General features: G+C 36.8%; 14 non-coding genes across 14 annotated transcripts; all 14 read left to right on the top strand.

The window, feature by feature from the left end:
* The first annotated feature begins 311 nt into the window (after positions 1 to 311).
* TRNAG-UCC (transfer RNA glycine (anticodon UCC)) lies at positions 312 to 383 on the top strand. Its single transcript has one exon. It is a non-coding gene; the product is annotated as a tRNA-Gly (tRNA).
* Positions 384 to 1152: 769 nt separating this feature from the next.
* Positions 1153 to 1224, top strand: TRNAG-UCC (transfer RNA glycine (anticodon UCC)). The gene has a single exon. It is a non-coding gene; the product is annotated as a tRNA-Gly (tRNA).
* Positions 1225 to 1993: 769 nt separating this feature from the next.
* On the top strand, positions 1994 to 2065 carry TRNAG-UCC (transfer RNA glycine (anticodon UCC)). Its single transcript has one exon. It is a non-coding gene; the product is annotated as a tRNA-Gly (tRNA).
* Positions 2066 to 2834: 769 nt separating this feature from the next.
* Positions 2835 to 2906, top strand: TRNAG-UCC (transfer RNA glycine (anticodon UCC)). Its single transcript has one exon. It is a non-coding gene; the product is annotated as a tRNA-Gly (tRNA).
* A 769-nt stretch (positions 2907 to 3675) lies between these two features.
* TRNAG-UCC (transfer RNA glycine (anticodon UCC)) lies at positions 3676 to 3747 on the top strand. The gene has a single exon. It is a non-coding gene; the product is annotated as a tRNA-Gly (tRNA).
* A 769-nt stretch (positions 3748 to 4516) lies between these two features.
* TRNAG-UCC (transfer RNA glycine (anticodon UCC)) lies at positions 4517 to 4588 on the top strand. The gene has a single exon. It is a non-coding gene; the product is annotated as a tRNA-Gly (tRNA).
* Positions 4589 to 6198: 1610 nt separating this feature from the next.
* On the top strand, positions 6199 to 6270 carry TRNAG-UCC (transfer RNA glycine (anticodon UCC)). The gene has a single exon. It is a non-coding gene; the product is annotated as a tRNA-Gly (tRNA).
* A 769-nt stretch (positions 6271 to 7039) lies between these two features.
* Positions 7040 to 7111, top strand: TRNAG-UCC (transfer RNA glycine (anticodon UCC)). Its single transcript has one exon. It is a non-coding gene; the product is annotated as a tRNA-Gly (tRNA).
* Positions 7112 to 9562: 2451 nt separating this feature from the next.
* TRNAG-UCC (transfer RNA glycine (anticodon UCC)) lies at positions 9563 to 9634 on the top strand. The gene has a single exon. It is a non-coding gene; the product is annotated as a tRNA-Gly (tRNA).
* Positions 9635 to 10403: 769 nt separating this feature from the next.
* TRNAG-UCC (transfer RNA glycine (anticodon UCC)) lies at positions 10404 to 10475 on the top strand. Its single transcript has one exon. It is a non-coding gene; the product is annotated as a tRNA-Gly (tRNA).
* Positions 10476 to 11244: 769 nt separating this feature from the next.
* Positions 11245 to 11316, top strand: TRNAG-CCC (transfer RNA glycine (anticodon CCC)). The gene has a single exon. It is a non-coding gene; the product is annotated as a tRNA-Gly (tRNA).
* A 769-nt stretch (positions 11317 to 12085) lies between these two features.
* On the top strand, positions 12086 to 12157 carry TRNAG-UCC (transfer RNA glycine (anticodon UCC)). The gene has a single exon. It is a non-coding gene; the product is annotated as a tRNA-Gly (tRNA).
* A 769-nt stretch (positions 12158 to 12926) lies between these two features.
* TRNAG-UCC (transfer RNA glycine (anticodon UCC)) lies at positions 12927 to 12998 on the top strand. The gene has a single exon. It is a non-coding gene; the product is annotated as a tRNA-Gly (tRNA).
* Positions 12999 to 13767: 769 nt separating this feature from the next.
* TRNAG-UCC (transfer RNA glycine (anticodon UCC)) lies at positions 13768 to 13839 on the top strand. Its single transcript has one exon. It is a non-coding gene; the product is annotated as a tRNA-Gly (tRNA).
* The last annotated feature ends 414 nt before the right edge of the window (positions 13840 to 14253 follow it).

Raw genomic sequence — 14253 nt, 5'->3', positions numbered from 1 at the left:
AAAAGTTCATTTTTGAGTTTTGGACAACGCCTTGCCTTTTTCTAAATTTTTTTAGCAATTGTCTCTTTCCCAACATTTTCGGTCCTTTCTTTTTTTTAGTTAACACATTAGTAACTTTCACTGACAAAACCAAAGTTGAGCAAATGGACTCATACGTTGGTGGTCCTGGACCACCAAATGGACCCGGGTTCGATTCCCGGCCAAGGCAACAATTAAGGGTATTTTTTTTTTTTACTAACACGAAAAACTTTTTGCGGACAATTTTTGTAGTGTTATTGCAGAAAATGTAAAAACACAACAAGTTGCCGTAAGCGTTGGTGGTATAGTGGTGAGCATAGCTGCCTTCCAAGCAGTTGACCCGGGTTCGATTCCCGGCCAACGCATTGCTTGTTTTTCTCATTTGGTGTTTCGTTATTCTCATTAAACTTTCTTCTTACAGTTTAGCAACCACCAAAATGAGAAAAAAGTAAAGAGAATATTTCTTAGCTTGTTCACCTTTCTCATCTAAACCATATAACAAAGATGGTTTTCTACTCTTTTTGTTGCTGAAAACTTAGTAGGGTTAATCTGCAATACCAAAGCAATTCTAGTTTAAGCCCTCAAATACTGAGTTGGCCAGGGATCGAACCAGGGTCAACTGCCTGGGAATCAATGCTGATGTAAGCATTGATGTCATCTTGGTGAGCATAGTTGCTTTTCAAACAATAAGCGATAGTTTAATTCTAGAACAACTCATTGTATTTTGCGTTTAGTGGTGTTTTTAATCTTTATAACTTTTTTCGGTAAGACTTATGCTGTGATTTTTCTTCTTTGTCACACTTTAGCTACCTTTTTTGATTCAAAAAGTTCATTTTTGAGTTTTGGACAACGCCTTGCCTTTTTCTAAATTTTTTTAGCAATTGTCTCTTTCCCAACATTTTCGGTCCTTTCTTTTTTTTAGTTAACACATTAGTAACTTTCACTGACAAAACCAAAGTTGAGCAAATGGACTCATACGTTGGTGGTCCTGGACCACCAAATGGACCCGGGTTCGATTCCCGGCCAAGGCAACAATTAAGGGTATTTTTTTTTTTTACTAACACGAAAAACTTTTTGCGGACAATTTTTGTAGTGTTATTGCAGAAAATGTAAAAACACAACAAGTTGCCGTAAGGGTTGGTGGTATAGTGGTGAGCATAGCTGCCTTCCAAGCAGTTGACCCGGGTTCGATTCCCGGCCAACGCATTGCTTGTTTTTCTCATTTGGTGTTTCGTTATTCTCATTAAACTTTCTTCTTACAGTTTAGCAACCACCAAAATGAGAAAAAAGTAAAGAGAATATTTCTTAGCTTGTTCACCTTTCTCATCTAAACCATATAACAAAGATGGTTTTCTACTCTTTTTGTTGCTGAAAACTTAGTAGGGTTAATCTGCAATACCAAAGCAATTCTAGTTTAAGCCCTCAAATACTGAGTTGGCCAGGGATCGAACCAGGGTCAACTGCCTGGGAATCAATGCTGATGTAAGCATTGATGTCATCTTGGTGAGCATAGTTGCTTTTCAAACAATAAGCGATAGTTTAATTCTAGAACAACTCATTGTATTTTGCGTTTAGTGGTGTTTTTAATCTTTATAACTTTTTTCGGTAAGACTTATGCTGTGATTTTTCTTCTTTGTCACACTTTAGCTACCTTTTTTGATTCAAAAAGTTCATTTTTGAGTTTTGGACAACGCCTTGCCTTTTTCTAAATTTTTTTAGCAATTGTCTCTTTCCCAACATTTTCGGTCCTTTCTTTTTTTTAGTTAACACATTAGTAACTTTCACTGACAAAACCAAAGTTGAGCAAATGGACTCATACGTTGGTGGTCCTGGACCACCAAATGGACCCGGGTTCGATTCCCGGCCAAGGCAACAATTAAGGGTATTTTTTTTTTTTACTAACACGAAAAACTTTTTGCGGACAATTTTTGTAGTGTTATTGCAGAAAATGTAAAAACACAACAAGTTGCCGTAAGCGTTGGTGGTATAGTGGTGAGCATAGCTGCCTTCCAAGCAGTTGACCCGGGTTCGATTCCCGGCCAACGCATTGCTTGTTTTTCTCATTTGGTGTTTCGTTATTCTCATTAAACTTTCTTCTTACAGTTTAGCAACCACCAAAATGAGAAAAAAGTAAAGAGAATATTTCTTAGCTTGTTCACCTTTCTCATCTAAACCATATAACAAAGATGGTTTTCTACTCTTTTTGTTGCTGAAAACTTAGTAGGGTTAATCTGCAATACCAAAGCAATTCTAGTTTAAGCCCTCAAATACTGAGTTGGCCAGGGATCGAACCAGGGTCAACTGCCTGGGAATCAATGCTGATGTAAGCATTGATGTCATCTTGGTGAGCATAGTTGCTTTTCAAACAATAAGCGATAGTTTAATTCTAGAACAACTCATTGTATTTTGCGTTTAGTGGTGTTTTTAATCTTTATAACTTTTTTCGGTAAGACTTATGCTGTGATTTTTCTTCTTTGTCACACTTTAGCTACCTTTTTTGATTCAAAAAGTTCATTTTTGAGTTTTGGACAACGCCTTGCCTTTTTCTAAATTTTTTTAGCAATTGTCTCTTTCCCAACATTTTCGGTCCTTTCTTTTTTTTAGTTAACACATTAGTAACTTTCACTGACAAAACCAAAGTTGAGCAAATGGACTCATACGTTGGTGGTCCTGGACCACCAAATGGACCCGGGTTCGATTCCCGGCCAAGGCAACAATTAAGGGTATTTTTTTTTTTTACTAACACGAAAAACTTTTTGCGGACAATTTTTGTAGTGTTATTGCAGAAAATGTAAAAACACAACAAGTTGCCGTAAGGGTTGGTGGTATAGTGGTGAGCATAGCTGCCTTCCAAGCAGTTGACCCGGGTTCGATTCCCGGCCAACGCATTGCTTGTTTTTCTCATTTGGTGTTTCGTTATTCTCATTAAACTTTCTTCTTACAGTTTAGCAACCACCAAAATGAGAAAAAAGTAAAGAGAATATTTCTTAGCTTGTTCACCTTTCTCATCTAAACCATATAACAAAGATGGTTTTCTACTCTTTTTGTTGCTGAAAACTTAGTAGGGTTAATCTGCAATACCAAAGCAATTCTAGTTTAAGCCCTCAAATACTGAGTTGGCCAGGGATCGAACCAGGGTCAACTGCCTGGGAATCAATGCTGATGTAAGCATTGATGTCATCTTGGTGAGCATAGTTGCTTTTCAAACAATAAGCGATAGTTTAATTCTAGAACAACTCATTGTATTTTGCGTTTAGTGGTGTTTTTAATCTTTATAACTTTTTTCGGTAAGACTTATGCTGTGATTTTTCTTCTTTGTCACACTTTAGCTACCTTTTTTGATTCAAAAAGTTCATTTTTGAGTTTTGGACAACGCCTTGCCTTTTTCTAAATTTTTTTAGCAATTGTCTCTTTCCCAACATTTTCGGTCCTTTCTTTTTTTTAGTTAACACATTAGTAACTTTCACTGACAAAACCAAAGTTGAGCAAATGGACTCATACGTTGGTGGTCCTGGACCACCAAATGGACCCGGGTTCGATTCCCGGCCAAGGCAACAATTAAGGGTATTTTTTTTTTTTACTAACACGAAAAACTTTTTGCGGACAATTTTTGTAGTGTTATTGCAGAAAATGTAAAAACACAACAAGTTGCCGTAAGCGTTGGTGGTATAGTGGTGAGCATAGCTGCCTTCCAAGCAGTTGACCCGGGTTCGATTCCCGGCCAACGCATTGCTTGTTTTTCTCATTTGGTGTTTCGTTATTCTCATTAAACTTTCTTCTTACAGTTTAGCAACCACCAAAATGAGAAAAAAGTAAAGAGAATATTTCTTAGCTTGTTCACCTTTCTCATCTAAACCATATAACAAAGATGGTTTTCTACTCTTTTTGTTGCTGAAAACTTAGTAGGGTTAATCTGCAATACCAAAGCAATTCTAGTTTAAGCCCTCAAATACTGAGTTGGCCAGGGATCGAACCAGGGTCAACTGCCTGGGAATCAATGCTGATGTAAGCATTGATGTCATCTTGGTGAGCATAGTTGCTTTTCAAACAATAAGCGATAGTTTAATTCTAGAACAACTCATTGTATTTTGCGTTTAGTGGTGTTTTTAATCTTTATAACTTTTTTCGGTAAGACTTATGCTGTGATTTTTCTTCTTTGTCACACTTTAGCTACCTTTTTTGATTCAAAAAGTTCATTTTTGAGTTTTGGACAACGCCTTGCCTTTTTCTAAATTTTTTTAGCAATTGTCTCTTTCCCAACATTTTCGGTCCTTTCTTTTTTTTAGTTAACACATTAGTAACTTTCACTGACAAAACCAAAGTTGAGCAAATGGACTCATACGTTGGTGGTCCTGGACCACCAAATGGACCCGGGTTCGATTCCCGGCCAAGGCAACAATTAAGGGTATTTTTTTTTTTTACTAACACGAAAAACTTTTTGCGGACAATTTTTGTAGTGTTATTGCAGAAAATGTAAAAACACAACAAGTTGCCGTAAGCGTTGGTGGTATAGTGGTGAGCATAGCTGCCTTCCAAGCAGTTGACCCGGGTTCGATTCCCGGCCAACGCATTGCTTGTTTTTCTCATTTGGTGTTTCGTTATTCTCATTAAACTTTCTTCTTACAGTTTAGCAACCACCAAAATGAGAAAAAAGTAAAGAGAATATTTCTTAGCTTGTTCACCTTTCTCATCTAAACCATATAACAAAGATGGTTTTCTACTCTTTTTGTTGCTGAAAACTTAGTAGGGTTAATCTGCAATACCAAAGCAATTCTAGTTTAAGCCCTCAAATACTGAGTTGGCCAGGGATCGAACCAGGGTCAACTGCCTGGGAATCAATGCTGATGTAAGCATTGATGTCATCTTGGTGAGCATAGTTGCTTTTCAAACAATAAGCGATAGTTTAATTCTAGAACAACTCATTGTATTTTGCGTTTAGTGGTGTTTTTAATCTTTATAACTTTTTTCGGTAAGACTTATGCTGTGATTTTTCTTCTTTGTCACACTTTAGCTACCTTTTTTGATTCAAAAAGTTCATTTTTGAGTTTTGGACAACGCCTTGCCTTTTTCTAAATTTTTTTAGCAATTGTCTCTTTCCCAACATTTTCGGTCCTTTCTTTTTTTTAGTTAACACATTAGTAACTTTCACTGACAAAACCAAAGTTGAGCAAATGGACTCATACGTTGGTGGTCCTGGACCACCAAATGGACCCGGGTTCGATTCCCGGCCAAGGCAACAATTAAGGGTATTTTTTTTTTTTACTAACACGAAAAACTTTTTGCGGACAATTTTTGTAGTGTTATTGCAGAAAATGTAAAAACACAACAAGTTGCCGTAAGTGTTGGTGGTATAGTGGTGAGCATAGCTGCCTTCCAAGCAGTTGACCCGGGTTCGATTTCCGGCCAACGCATTGCTTGTTTTTCTCATTTGGTGTTTCGTTATTCTCATTAAACTTTCTTCTTACAGTTTAGCAACCACCAAAATGAGAAAAAAGTAAAGAGAATATTTCTTAGCTTGTTCACCTTTCTCATCTAAACCATATAACAAAGATGGTTTTCTACTCTTTTTGTTGCTGAAAACTTAGTAGGGTTAATCTGCAATACCAAAGCAATTCTAGTTTAAGCCCTCAAATACTGAGTTGGCCAGGGATCGAACCAGGGTCAACTGCCTGGGAATCAATGCTGATGTAAGCATTGATGTCATCTTGGTGAGCATAGTTGCTTTTCAAACAATAAGCGATAGTTTAATTCTAGAACAACTCATTGTATTTTGCGTTTAGTGGTGTTTTTAATCTTTATAACTTTTTTCGGTAAGACTTATGCTGTGATTTTTCTTCTTTGTCACACTTTAGCTACCTTTTTTGATTCAAAAAGTTCATTTTTGAGTTTTGGACAACGCCTTGCCTTTTTCTAAATTTTTTTAGCAATTGTCTCTTTCCCAACATTTTCGGTCCTTTCTTTTTTTTAGTTAACACATTAGTAACTTTCACTGACAAAACCAAAGTTGAGCAAATGGACTCATACGTTGGTGGTCCTGGACCACCAAATGGACCCGGGTTCGATTCCCGGCCAAGGCAACAATTAAGGGTATTTTTTTTTTTTACTAACACGAAAAACTTTTTGCGGACAATTTTTGTAGTGTTATTGCAGAAAATGTAAAAACACAACAAGTTGCCGTAAGCGTTGGTGGTATAGTGGTGAGCATAGCTGCCTTCCAAGCAGTTGACCCGGGTTCGATTCCCGGCCAACGCATTGCTTGTTTTTCTCATTTGGTGTTTCGTTATTCTCATTAAACTTTCTTCTTACAGTTTAGCAACCACCAAAATGAGAAAAAAGTAAAGAGAATATTTCTTAGCTTGTTCACCTTTCTCATCTAAACCATATAACAAAGATGGTTTTCTACTCTTTTTGTTGCTGAAAACTTAGTAGGGTTAATCTGCAATACCAAAGCAATTCTAGTTTAAGCCCTCAAATACTGAGTTGGCCAGGGATCGAACCAGGGTCAACTGCCTGGGAATCAATGCTGATGTAAGCATTGATGTCATCTTGGTGAGCATAGTTGCTTTTCAAACAATAAGCGATAGTTTAATTCTAGAACAACTCATTGTATTTTGCGTTTAGTGGTGTTTTTAATCTTTATAACTTTTTTCGGTAAGACTTATGCTGTGATTTTTCTTCTTTGTCACACTTTAGCTACCTTTTTTGATTCAAAAAGTTCATTTTTGAGTTTTGGACAACGCCTTGCCTTTTTCTAAATTTTTTTAGCAATTGTCTCTTTCCCAACATTTTCGGTCCTTTCTTTTTTTTAGTTAACACATTAGTAACTTTCACTGACAAAACCAAAGTTGAGCAAATGGACTCATACGTTGGTGGTCCTGGACCACCAAATGGACCCGGGGTCGATTCCCGGCCAAGGCAACAATTAAGGGTATTTTTTTTTTTTACTAACACGAAAAACTTTTTGCGGACAATTTTTGTAGTGTTATTGCAGAAAATGTAAAAACACAACAAGTTGCCGTAAGCGTTGGTGGTATAGTGGTGAGCATAGCTGCCTTCCAAGCAGTTGACCCGAGTTCGATTCCCGGCCAACGCATTGCTTGTTTTTCTCATTTGGTGTTTCGTTATTCTCATTAAACTTTCTTCTTACAGTTTAGCAACCACCAAAATGAGAAAAAAGTAAAGAGAATATTTCTTAGCTTGTTCACCTTTCTCATCTAAACCATATAACAAAGATGGTTTTCTACTCTTTTTGTTGCTGAAAACTTAGTAGGGTTAATCTGCAATACCAAAGCAATTCTAGTTTAAGCCCTCAAATACTGAGTTGGCCAGGGATCGAACCAGGGTCAACTGCCTGGGAATCAATGCTGATGTAAGCATTGATGTCATCTTGGTGAGCATAGTTGCTTTTCAAACAATAAGCGATAGTTTAATTCTAGAACAACTCATTGTATTTTGCGTTTAGTGGTGTTTTTAATCTTTATAACTTTTTTCGGTAAGACTTATGCTGTGATTTTTCATCTTTGTCACACTTTAGCTACCTTTTTTGATTCAAAAAGTTCATTTTTGAGTTTTGGACAACGCCTTGCCTTTTTCTAAATTTTTTTAGCAATTGTCTCTTTCCCAACATTTTCGGTCCTTTCTTTTTTTTAGTTAACACATTAGTAACTTTCACTGACAAAACCAAAGTTGAGCAAATGGACTCATACGTTGGTGGTCCTGGACCACCAAATGGACCCGGGGTCGATTCCCGGCCAAGGCAACAATTAAGGGTATTTTTTTTTTTTACTAACACGAAAAACTTTTTGCGGACAATTTTTGTAGTGTTATTGCAGAAAATGTAAAAACACAACAAGTTGCCGTAAGCGTTGGTGGTATAGTGGTGAGCATAGCTCCCTTCCAAGCAGTTGACCCGGGTTCGATTCCCGGCCAACGCATTGCTTGTTTTTCTCATTTGGTGTTTCGTTATTCTCATTAAACTTTCTTCTTACAGTTTAGCAACCACCAAAATGAGAAAAAAGTAAAGAGAATATTTCTTAGCTTGTTCACCTTTCTCATCTAAACCATATAACAAAGATGGTTTTCTACTCTTTTTGTTGCTGAAAACTTAGTAGGGTTAATCTGCAATACCAAAGCAATTCTAGTTTAAGCCCTCAAATACTGAGTTGGCCAGGGATCGAACCAGGGTCAACTGCCTGGGAATCAATGCTGATGTAAGCATTGATGTCATCTTGGTGAGCATAGTTGCTTTTCAAACAATAAGCGATAGTTTAATTCTAGAACAACTCATTGTATTTTGCGTTTAGTGGTGTTTTTAATCTTTATAACTTTTTTCGGTAAGACTTATGCTGTGATTTTTCTTCTTTGTCACACTTTAGCTACCTTTTTTGATTCAAAAAGTTCATTTTTGAGTTTTGGACAACGCCTTGCCTTTTTCTACATTTTTTTAGCAATTGTCTCTTTCCCAACATTTTCGGTCCTTTCTTTTTTTTAGTTAACACATTAGTAACTTTCACTGACAAAACCAAAGTTGAGCAAATGGACTCATACGTTGGTGGTCCTGGACCACCAAATGGACCCGGGTTCGATTCCCGGCCAAGGCAACAATTAAGGGTATTTTTTTTTTTTACTAACACGAAAAACTTTTTGCGGACAATTTTTGTAGTGTTATTGCAGAAAATGTAAAAACACAACAAGTTGCCGTAAGCGTTGGTGGTATAGTGGTGAGCATAGCTGCCTTCCAAGCAGTTGACCCGGTTTCGATTCCTGGCCAACGCATTGCTTGTTTTTCTCATTTGGTGTTTCGTTATTCTCATTAAACTTTCTTCTTACAGTTTAGCAACCACCAAAATGAGAAAAAAGTAAAGAGAATATTTCTTAGCTTGTTCACCTTTCTCATCTAAACCATATAACAAAGATGGTTTTCTACTCTTTTTGTTGCTGAAAACTTAGTAGGGTTAATCTGCAATACCAAAGCAATTCTAGTTTAAGCCCTCAAATACTGAGTTGGCCAGGGATCGAACCAGGGTCAACTGCCTGGGAATCAATGCTGATGTAAGCATTGATGTCATCTTGGTGAGCATAGTTGCTTTTCAAACAATAAGCGATAGTTTAATTCTAGAACAACTCATTGTATTTTGCGTTTAGTGGTGTTTTTAATCTTTATAACTTTTTTCGGTAAGACTTATGCTGTGATTTTTCTTCTTTGTCACACTTTAGCTACCTTTTTTGATTCAAAAAGTTCATTTTTGAGTTTTGGACAACGCCTTGCCTTTTTCTAAATTTTTTTAGCAATTGTCTCTTTCCCAACATTTTCGGTCCTTTCTTTTTTTTAGTTAACACATTAGTAACTTTCACTGACAAAACCAAAGTTGAGCAAATGGACTCATACGTTGGTGGTCCTGGACCACCAAATGGACCCGGGTTCGATTCCCGGCCAAGGCAACAATTAAGGGTATTTTTTTTTTTTACTAACACGAAAAACTTTTTGCGGACAATTTTTGTAGTGTTATTGCAGAAAATGTAAAAACACAACAAGTTGCCGTAAGCGTTGGTGGTATAGTGGTGAGCATAGCTGCCTTCCAAGCAGTTGACCCGGGTTCGATTCCCGGCCAATGCATTGCTTGTTTTTCTCATTTGGTGTTTCGTTATTCTCATTAAACTTTCTTCTTACAGTTTAGCAACCACCAAAATGAGAAAAAAGTAAAGAGAATATTTCTTAGCTTGTTCACCTTTCTCATCTAAACCATATAACAAAGATGGTTTTCTACTCTTTTTGTTGCTGAAAACTTAGTAGGGTTAATCTGCAATACCAAAGCAATTCTAGTTTAAGCCCTCAAATACTGAGTTGGCCAGGGATCGAACCAGGGTCAACTGCCTGGGAATCAATGCTGATGTAAGCATTGATGTCATCTTGGTGAGCATAGTTGCTTTTCAAACAATAAGCGATAGTTTAATTCTAGAACAACTCATTGTATTTTGCGTTTAGTGGTGTTTTTAATCTTTATAACTTTTTTCGGTAAGACTTATGCTGTGATTTTTCTTCTTTGTCACACTTTAGCTACCTTTTTTGATTCAAAAAGTTCATTTTTGAGTTTTGGACAACGCCTTGCCTTTTTCTAAATTTTTTTAGCAATTGTCTCTTTCCCAACATTTTCGGTCCTTTCTTTTTTTTAGTTAACACATTAGTAACTTTCACTGACAAAACCAAAGTTGAGCAAATGGACTCATACGTTGGTGGTCCTGGACCACCAAATGGACCCGAGTTCGATTCCCGGCCAAGGCAACAATTAAGGGTATTTTTTTTTTTTACTAACACGAAAAACTTTTTGCGGACAATTTTTGTAGTGTTATTGCAGAAAATGTAAAAACACAACAAGTTGCCGTAAGCATTGGTGGTATAGTGGTGAGCATAGCTGCCTTCCAAGCAGTTGACCCGGGTTCGATTCCCGGCCAACGCATTGCTTGTTTTTCTCATTTGGTGTTTCGTTATTCTCATTAAACTTTCTTCTTACAGTTTAGCAACCACCAAAATGAGAAAAAAGTAAAGAGAATATTTCTTAACTTGTTCACCTTTCTCATCTAAACCATATAACAAAGATGGTTTTCTACTCTTTTTGTTGCTGAAAACTTAGTAGGGTTAATCTGCAATACCAAAGCAATTCTAGTTTAAGCCCTCAAATACTGAGTTGGCCAGGGATCGAACCAGGGTCAACTGCCTGGGAATCAATGCTGATGTAAGCATTGATGTCATCTTGGTGAGCATAGTTGCTTTTCAAACAATAAGCGATAGTTTAATTCTAGAACAACTCATTGTATTTTGCGTTTAGTGGTGTTTTTAATCTTTATAACTTTTTTCGGTAAGACTTATGCTGTGATTTTTCTTCTTTGTCACACTTTAGCTACCTTTTTTGATTCAAAAAGTTCATTTTTGAGTTTTGGACAACGCCTTGCCTTTTTCTAAATTTTTTTAGCAATTGTCTCTTTCCCAACATTTTCGGTCCTTTCTTTTTTTTAGTTAACACATTAGTAACTTTCACTGACAAAACCAAAGTTGAGCAAATGGACTCATACGTTGGTGGTCCTGGACCACCAAATGGACCCGGGTTCGATTCCCGGCCAAGGCAACAATTAAGGGTATTTTTTTTTTTTACTAACACGAAAAACTTTTTGCGGACAATTTTTGTAGTGTTATTGCAGAAAATGTAAAAACACAACAAGTTGCCGTAAGCGTTGGTGGTATAGTGGTGAGCATAGCTGCCTCCCAAGCAGTTGACCCGGGTTCGATTCCCGGCCAACGCATTGCTTGTTTTTCTCATTTGGTGTTTCGTTATTCTCATTATACTTTCTTCTTACAGTTTAGCAACCACCAAAATGAGAAAAAAGTAAAGAGAATATTTCTTAGCTTGTTCACCTTTCTCATCTAAACCATATAACAAAGATGGTTTTCTACTCTTTTTGTTGCTGAAAACTTAGTAGGGTTAATCTGCAATACCAAAGCAATTCTAGTTTAAGCCCTCAAATACTGAGTTGGCCAGGGATCGAACCAGGGTCAACTGCCTGGGAATCAATGCTGATGTAAGCATTGATGTCATCTTGGTGAGCATAGTTGCTTTTCAAACAATAAGCGATAGTTTAATTCTAGAACAACTCATTGTATTTTGCGTTTAGTGGTGTTTTTAATCTTTATAACTTTTTTCGGTAAGACTTATGCTGTGATTTTTCTTCTTTGTCACACTTTAGCTACCTTTTTTGATTCAAAAAGTTCATTTTTGAGTTTTGGACAACGCCTTGCCTTTTTCTAAATTTTTTTAGCAATTGTCTCTTTCCCAACATTTTCGGTCCTTTCTTTTTTTTAGTTAACACATTAGTAACTTTCACTGACAAAACCAAAGTTGAGCAAATGGACTCATACGTTGGTGGTCCTGGACCACCAAATGGACCCGGGTTCGATTCCCGGCCAAGGCAACAATTAAGGGTATTTTTTTTTTTTACTAACACGAAAAACTTTTTGCGGACAATTTTTGTAGTGTTATTGCAGAAAATGTAAAAACACAACAAGTTGCCGTAAGCGTTGGTGGTATAGTGGTGAGCATAGCTGCCTTCCAAGCAGTTGACCCGGGTTCGATTCCCGGCCAACGCATTGCTTCTTTTTCTCATTTGGTGTTTCGTTATTCTCATTAAACTTTCTTCTTACAGTTTAGCAACCACCAAAATGAGAAAAAAGTAAAGAGAATATTTCTTAGCTTGTTCACCTTTCTCATCTAAACCATATAACAAAGATGGTTTTCTACTCTTTTTGTTGCTGAAAACTTAGTAGGGTTAATCTGCAATACCAAAGCAATTCTAGTTTAAGCCCTCAAATACTGAGTTGGCCAGGGATCGAACCAGGGTCAACTGCCTGGGAATCAATGCTGATGTAAGCATTGATGTCATCTTGGTGAGCATAGTTGCTTTTCAAACAATAAGCGATAGTTTAATTCTAGAACAACTCATTGTATTTTGCGTTTAGTGGTGTTTTTAATCTTTATAACTTTTTTCGGTAAGACTTATGCTGTGATTTTTCTTCTTTGTCACACTTTAGCTACCTTTTTTGATTCAAAAAGTTCATTTTTGAGTTTTGGACAACGCCTTGCCTTTTTCTAAATTTTTTTAGCAATTGTCTCTTTCCCAACATTTTTGGTCCTTTCTTTTTTTTAGTTAACACATTAGTAACTTTCACTGACAAAACCAAAGTTGAGCAAATGGACTCATACGTTGGTGGTCCTGGACCACCAAATGGACCCGGGTTCGATTCCCGGCCAAGGCAACAAGTAAGGGTCTTTTTTTTTTTTACTAACACGAAAAACTTTTTGCGGACAATTTTTGAAGTGTTATTGCAGAAAATGTAAAAACACAACAAGTTGTCGTAAGCGTTGGTGGTATAGTGGTGAGCATAGCTGCCTTCCAAGCAGTTGACCCGGGTTCGATTCCCGGCCAACGCATTGCTTGTTTTTCTCATTTGGTGTTTCGTTATTCTCATTAAACTTTCTTCTTACAGTTTAGCAACCACCAAAATGAGAAAAAAGTAAAGAGAATATTTCTTAGCTTGTTCACCTTTCTCATCTAAACCATATAACAAAGATGGTTTTCTACTCTTTTTGTTGCTGAAAACTTAGTAGGGTTAATCTGCAATACCAAAGCAATTCTAGTTTAAGCCCTCAAATACTGAGTTGGCCAGGGATCGAACCAGGGTCAACTGCCTGGGAATCAATGCTGATGTAAGCATTGATGTCATCTTGGTGAGCATAGTTGCTTTTCAAACAATAAGCGATAGTTTAATTCTAGAACAACTCATTGTATTTTGCGTTTAGTGGTGTTTTTAATCTTTATAACTTTTTTCGGTAAGACTTATGCTGTGATTTTTCTTCTTTGTCACACTTTAGCTACCTTTTTTGATTCAAAAAGTTCATTTTTGAGTTTTGGACAACGCCTTGCCTTTTTCTAAATTTTTTTAGCAATTGTCTCTTTCCCAACATTTTTGGTCCTTTCTTTTTTTTAGTTAACACATTAGTAACTTTCACTAACAAAACCAAAGTTGAGCAAATGGACTCATACGTTGGTGGTCCTGGACCACCAAATGGACCCGGGTTCGATTCCCGGCCAAGGCAACAAGTAAGGGTCTTTTTTTTTTTTACTAACACGAAAAACTTTTTGCGGACAATTTTTGTAGTGTTATTGCAGAAAATGTAAAAACACAACAAGTTGCCGTAAGCGTTGGTGGTATAGTGGTGAGCATAGCTGCCTTCCAAGCAGTTGACCCGGGTTCGATTCCCGGCCAACGCATTGCTTGTTTTTCTCATTTGGTGTTTCGTTATTCTCATTAAACTTTCTTCTTACAGTTTAGCAACCACCAAAATGAGAAAAAAGTAAAGAGAATATTTCTTAGCTTGTTCACCTTTCTCATCTAAACCATTTAACAAAGATGGTTTTCTACTCTTTTTGTTGCTGAAAACTTAGTAGGGTTAATCTGCAATACCAAAGCAATTCTAGTTTAAGCCCTCAAATACTGAGTTGGCCAGGGATCGAACCAGGGTCAACTGCCTGGGAATCAATGCTGATGTAAGCATTGATGTCATCTTGGTGAGCATAGTTGCTTTTCAAACAATAAGCGATAGTTTAATTCTAGAACAACTCATTGTATTTTGCGTTTAGTGGTGTTTTTAATCTTTATAACTTTTTTCGGTAAGACTTATGCTG

This window comes from Dendrobates tinctorius, unplaced genomic scaffold, assembly GCF_039654945.1.
Source record: "Dendrobates tinctorius isolate UK_male_01 unplaced genomic scaffold, ASM3965494v1 ptg000251l, whole genome shotgun sequence".
NCBI lineage: Eukaryota > Metazoa > Chordata > Amphibia > Anura > Dendrobatidae > Dendrobates > Dendrobates tinctorius.
The sequence above is the reverse complement of the archived record's forward strand: the minus strand, read 5'-3'. Positions and strand labels throughout refer to the sequence as shown.